General features: G+C 28.4%; 1 long non-coding RNA gene across 1 annotated transcript; it reads left to right on the top strand.

The window, feature by feature from the left end:
* The first annotated feature begins 2657 nt into the window (after positions 1–2657).
* Positions 2658–4444, top strand: LOC114169406 (uncharacterized). Its single transcript, XR_003600931.2, has 3 exons — positions 2658–2800; positions 2912–2982; positions 4212–4444. It is a non-coding gene; the product is annotated as an uncharacterized LOC114169406 (long non-coding RNA).
* Positions 4445–6987: the final 2543 nt, after the last annotated feature.

Here is a 6987-nt window from a genome sequence, read left to right as displayed (position 1 = left end):
CGTCCCTATTTTTTTTATATTTTTTTTACATAAAACAATTCTCATTTAATGATACTATAAAGTCAGAGTTTAAGCATAATTTATTTACACTGTTAATCAATTAGAAAATACTATCAGATACATTTTAAAATAAGTATTATAAAAATTGAAAAGATTTATTACCACATTATGTTTTACTAGCAAAAACTATATTTGATTTTTTCTGAACAATCTAATTTATGATTGAATATTGTAATGAAAGAGTTAAAAGAGCTATTTTAAATTATTTTTTCTATTTATTCAAAATAAGAGATATTTAAAAGTAATAAATAAAGCAGTTTTAGAAATGAAATGACCATAGACACATAATGTACCAAGTCTTGTTAATAGACCCACCTTCGGTCTTGTATATTCACATACACAAAAGCATAGTTGCATACTTTTATGCAAAGGGACATCGAAAAAGTGTCTGATTGAAAAAACCAGGTTTTACCCAAAATGCGAAGGTGAATGAAGAATGGGGTTGCACATGGTGGCTGTGGCCAAGTTCCACTTCATAGTTTCCCGACACAGTATAGGCCCTGTGGTGGCTTGGACCGTTTGTCCTCTCGCGTTCAAACTCTTTATGGCTCTGCGCCTGTTCACAGATGAAGCTGTTTATTCAACCAGGTTCTTCTTCTTCAGAATGGCTCAGATTCTGTTCAACGGAGAAACAACCTTTGCTCGCGGCACAAGGGTGGGGCGAGCTTTCCGATTAATGTTCCAAACACTTAACAACAACACTTCTCCGACAACACAGGAAGAACAACTCAACGAGGACACCTTCAACACTCTCATGTCGCTCACACTTTGATGACTCTGTTCTTATTAATTAACCGATTCTGTTTCTCTTTCTTCTTGTTGTTGGATTCATAAATGTTATTAACTAGCACCAGTCGCATAATCATTCTGCAGAATTATGTGTGTTCTGTGATATGAAATTATATGATATGGTTTGTTTGGTTCTATCTTAAATTCTGACATTTTTGTTGTTTGTTCGTGTTTTGGATCTCAACCAAATCTCTGACACTGTTGGCTTTAATTGAGATTTTTCTTTTCTTTTTTTGAGGTCTTCTTGCAGGTTTTATTAAGTGGCAATTTTATGATTAAAAGTAAAATAAGAAAACGTTTTTATGAAAGTAAATATACTCGAACGCCTTCACTGAGATCAGAGTTTAGAGAAGCATTATTGGGAACTTATTCGTCGGTATTCGAGATTTTTTGTATGCTTGGCTAGAAATCAGCGCGAAAATTAAACATTAATATTTTAAATATTGAAATCTATTTAAAGATTAATATTAGAGGGTTAAAACGGATAACCGGTGCGACTCGGCTTAGTTCATCACGAATCAAATTGATGATTTAATAACTTATCTAATTTAACTCACTTTTTAAAGATCAGTAAAATTTGAATTTGACTTGATCATTACAAATTGACAGGTTAAACGGGTTGAACCTCGTTAAGGTAGTATAATTTCAAGATGTATTTGTATAACATCTTATATTCAGATAATATTAATATACTTAGGAAGAAATAATTTGTGAGTCGTGTCACCAGAAAAGTTTAGATTACCCATTACGACAAATAATTTATGATACGCTAAAACTTACAAAGCAATATATTATTTATTATTATATTTGTAAAAGAAAAAACTATTTTGAGGAATGTTTCAACTCACTTTTTATCTAAAATGATTACAAAGGTTGTAATCAAAATTTCAAGACAGCGACAACAAAAATAAAAAATATGGTTATATAATTTTATTATGACTTTTAATATATTTTATTTTCAATATTTTTAATCATTTTAAAAGGCTCATTATGTTTATTGTTCACCTATAAATTATAATAACAAAATATAAAAATAAATATTAATTAGGGTAAAACGGATACCCAAAATATCTTCGTCTTGATGATCTCTGTCTTTTAAAAGGTTGGTATGATTTAAAACTATACCCGTTTGACTTTTATTCCCTCGCTGGCAGATTTAAATTATTTGGCAAAATAAAGGAAAAAAAGAGAAAAAAAAAGTTTAAATTTGGTTCCATTTTACTATTCATGCCATGCTCTTATACGATGAAGACTTAATAGTTTTTTTTTTTTTTAATTAAGAAAACGTATGGATTTAAAAAAATGAAAAAAAAACGAAATATAATCTTACTTTTAATTAAATGAACAAAAATAAATAAATATAAATATCAGAATTACAATTCGAACATTCCATTTAATTTATTTAAACATATAGTATGTACTAGAAAAAAAAAATGTTTGGGTCAACAACATGCATTAAACGGATTAGATGGCATCACTTAAAAGTTGGTTAAACATCTCAATATTGTGTCCCGATTAAAACCTAAAATATTTATTAATTTTATAATTTAATTTTAAAAAAAATATTTAAAAGATGTAAAATATATTAATGTATAGTTTAGTTTAAATTTTATTGAATAATTTTGTTTATTAGTACTGGAAAAATTAAACTTATAGAATAATTAACTAATATATTTGTTATGCAGGATATTTTCTCATCTACCACAATTCAATGTGTGAGACCCCTTTCTCTATTTTAAACTCTGTCCTAAAGAGGGGTTGGACCTAACCATTTAAGGGTCTAAGTTCAGCACACTTTGGACCCCCAAGACCCCCCTCACAGTCACTTACCCTTCATTCTGCCACTTTTACAGAAAATAGTCCTCTTTGTGTCTCTGATGCTGAAGCAGAAAGCTCTGTTAGGGCTTGAACAAGTTCCTTGATTTCCATAGCTGAAACATTTTTCTACCACGTAAGTTGATTCCTTCTCTTGCTTCCTTTTGTTTTCAGCTCCTAAGTTCTGGTCCTACCTTAATCTCTATCAAATCTAAGTTCTTTTTCGTGCTTGTGCGTTTGTTTTCAGCTCATTAAGCTGTTCTTGGTCATGGTTCTCTTCCACCAAGAGTCCTTTAAGAACGTTTAGCTCCATTCAAGGTAAGGGAAGTTAGAGTTTATGTTTTTTTAAAGTTATCATGCTTTCTATATAGGCATCAGATTTATGTGACAGAAAGCACCTTGTAATTTAACTGTTGCTGGACAAGGTGCATCATTTCTGTACTTTTATTGGTATAGTATCTAACTGTATTTAATATTTATCCTTTTAAGGGTATGTTGTTTTCTGTACATAGTTTCCTTGGTTGAAATTTTAGATGTTGATTGTTGCCCACGTTGAATCATTGACATTAGATACTTTTATTTATTTGTTGAGATTTTATTCATGAAAATAGTTTGCCTTTGGTCTCAATCTCTGAAGACTTGGGTTTATGTTGAAGTATGAACTAAGTAAAATTATTTTTTTTTAAAACATTTGTGGATTGATATCTTGTTTAAATTGTTCTTTATTGAAAATTTCCCCTGTGCAGGATTTGTAGAAAATAATTTAAGGTGTTGATGCTTACATTAAAAATGGCATGTCCCTTGACAATTTTCATATTGCATCGAGTACATTTTATGTTTTGTAAAAATTAAAAATCTAGATAAAAGTATAAATGTGAGGAGTATTCCCTTCTGGGTAAATTATATTTTGGTTAAAAAAAATTTAAATTATTATATATAGTTTAGATTTTACATTTTAAATTTTAAATTTTGGTTAAAATATTGTGGTTGGTGGTGGAATGGCATGAAAATTGAATTCTTGAGATGGCATGTGGAAATTTGTTGGTAAAAGAGTTTCAAGGGAAACTCTTGGTAATGGTAGTTAGTGTATACCTTGATATAGGAGATGTCTAGATAAAGGAAGGTATCCTGAACTCTAATATTTGTTCACCCTCACATAGAGCAGAATGATTTATGTAGTGGGAGTGGCAGGAGGTCCTAGTATTGGGACATATTGGGCCTAAGACATTAGAGGATTAACCCTGTGTGTGGTTGGGTGATAATCCCTTGCGTCTAAACTCTGCAGAGTTTAGAAACCAACACAGGTGCATACTTCCTTTAGAATTCTATATCAAGAGTATGATCCGAATATTGAGTCATAGAGTCTTGCAATTGTTTGCTTTCACATGATTTGGGTGCCTACTGCTTTGTTTGATTATAATCTGTTTTATCATTTGGTTGCTTGATAACATGTTAAAATATTTTACTCTAGCTTACCCTTTCACTTTTGTCTGTTCCTTGCTTTGCTTTCTCTTTTGCAATGATCACCAATTTATTGGTGTGAGCAGATGTGAAAACCCTTGGTAGAACTCAGGATGGTGAAGATGCTGCTGTATAGAGTGGTCCCCTTAGTCTGGGTTATGGCTCACTGTTGAGCCACTTTTTGAAGAACTCTTGTTTATTTAGATTCCTTGCTCTATGAGCAATCTTTTGTAAAACAATACTACCCTTGTGTCCTTTTTATGGCAATTGTGGTGTGCCTAAGCTTTTATTTCAAGTATACTATGGATAACTCTGTAATAGTCAGTACATGTATGCTTCATGATATGTTGGTAGACTACTCTATTTAAAATGGGATGTTGGTCTTCTCTCTTTTTTTTCACCACTATTTTTTCATTTTTTTTCCATTTTTTTCCATTTATGATGAAGTTGAGAAGGTTAATTAGTATAGGAATAGGATCTTCACTTCTCAGAAGGTCGGTTTTTTTGTTTGCCTTTCACTTTTTTAATTAATTTAGTTATTTGTTATTTTAATTTTGTTTAACTACATTAGCCATTTTTGAAAAATTAAGCTTTAAATTTACCTTTAAAAAATGTAAAAAAGTAATAAAAAATAGACACTAATAAATTCAGATTAAGAAAAACATAAGTGGCGGCAGTTACATAAATTCACTTATCAAATAACTTAACTATATTTAATTTTTTTGCTGTGTTAATTAAACTCAATTAACACAATAATTAGCAAACTAATTTTATAATGGACATATACAACTACCGTTCATTCAAAGCCACTCCGACAGAACAACAACTCTTACAGCAGTTTTGACTCCATACCTTCCCTTTCACTTCAAAAACTCAATGAACAAATTATTTGGTGCTAACTTTGAAATGTCACACACACTTATCTGGAGAATTAATTGTTCTTTCACATCGTATCTCCAGTGAATTAGATTCAGATGAAATTGTAAGCCAAGATCAACCAAGAACATAAAAGACAACAACATACAATCTTTGTCTCTAAATCCTAAATCTAGGACTTAACCTCCTTCATTTGGTTGGTGAGAATGTTTGGTTGGTGGGAGGGGTGCAACATGTATAAAAAATTGCCTCAACCTTTGGTTTGTTGGAGAATTACAAGTAGGGATGTTAAGTTTTCCATAACGACATTGGTCCTTCTCTCTTTTTCTTACAATAATTCAGTTATGAGGAATTTAAAATTTAACATCTTCTAACTTCCTTGAAGTTTTAACGTACTTTCCACTTTGATATATAAAAAAAATAAAATTAAACAATGCTCTAGATTCGTATCTTATCGAAAAATGATACTTTAACAAAAAAAAAAAATTAAACAATGACAAATTACTCATTTGAGTAAAAAAAGTACAACTTTATTATTTCATTTTAGTTAAAAAAGAAAATATTTATTTATTTTAATTTTATTTATGAAATTTTTTTCAAATTTATCCAAAAAAACTTTTGTCAAAATATAATTTTCATTTTAGTTAAATATATTTTCGGTCTTGAAAGTTAAATATAACTGTTTATATTTAAAAATTTGATATATTTTAATTATTAAACTTTAAATATAATAAATATATATATTTTTTATATAAATGCATTCCTTTTTTTTATTACGTTTTAAACAATTTTCGAGAATGATATTTTAACTAAATGTACCTAATAACATAAATAATTCAAATGTAAACTCACACACGTGAAAAATATTTTACTCAATTGTATTTTAAAATTTGATTGAATTACGTTTTATTTTAATTTCACTAAATATCTTAATTAAGTTTTACAATTGTGTGAAGACAACGGATAATCGTAAGTCTAACATTTTACTTATAACATAATGCCATATTTTCATTAAAAATATAGTATTGTACTTTTTTTATCAGTACAAACCTAAACCTTGATAAAGTTAACACGGTTTATTCTCTCACCGTTGTTAATAGGGCTTTCTTTGTGTTTTCAAGAAAAAAAACAAGAAAACTTTTAAAAATAATTATAATCAAGTAAATTTATGTAAAGATCAAAATATCACATTAACTTATTATTTTAATATAATAAAATTTTAAATATGTTATTTATATATTATTCATTTAGTATAAATACTTGTAACTCATACTAAATTTATAAATTTTCTTAACTTATTATTTTGTCCCTACTTTAAACGGTTGTTTTCTTGTTCAAGACTTTTACCACGAGGACAACACTAATACCAACACACTCGTCCTATTTATGACTTTATTTGCTGTAATGTACATTGTACTTTTAGATTTTAAGCTATGGCGAATGGTGCGTGTCTATATGTTCTTACACGCTTTCTCATATACTAAGCTCTTTTATTTTTTTAATAAATATTGACTGCTACAAGTATTTTTGTTTTTTAAGCAACAATTAGTCCAATATTTTTATTTTTTAAGCAACAATTAGCCCAAATAATTGAGGCCAAAATTATTTAGAACCATAATAATATATTTAATTATTATCATTAATTCAATAAAAATATATATATAAATTAGCAATATTGTCCGTTTTAGAGCATGTATTTTATTACAATTTTGTCTTTAAAAGATATTTTGATGTTTGGAAGAAAAATGAGTATTTAAATTATCTTAGGCATCAACCTTTAGTGATGTTTGACTATGGGGTGTGGTAGAAACATTTGTCAAATATTCATCTATCATTTTATTAATATGCATAAATTGATTCAAAAATTTTCAGAAACTTTCATTTTATTATTATGTGATGAGCGATATATATATATATATATATATATATATATATATATATATATATATATATATATATATATATAGGTAGTTTATCTTTGGTTTT

Source organism: Vigna unguiculata, chromosome 2 (genome assembly GCF_037176805.1).
Source record: "Vigna unguiculata cultivar grain cowpea cultivar isolate G323 ecotype 2 chromosome 2, ASM3717680v1, whole genome shotgun sequence".
Classification (NCBI taxonomy): domain Eukaryota; kingdom Viridiplantae; phylum Streptophyta; class Magnoliopsida; order Fabales; family Fabaceae; genus Vigna; species Vigna unguiculata.
The sequence above is the reverse complement of the archived record's forward strand: the minus strand, read 5'-3'. Positions and strand labels throughout refer to the sequence as shown.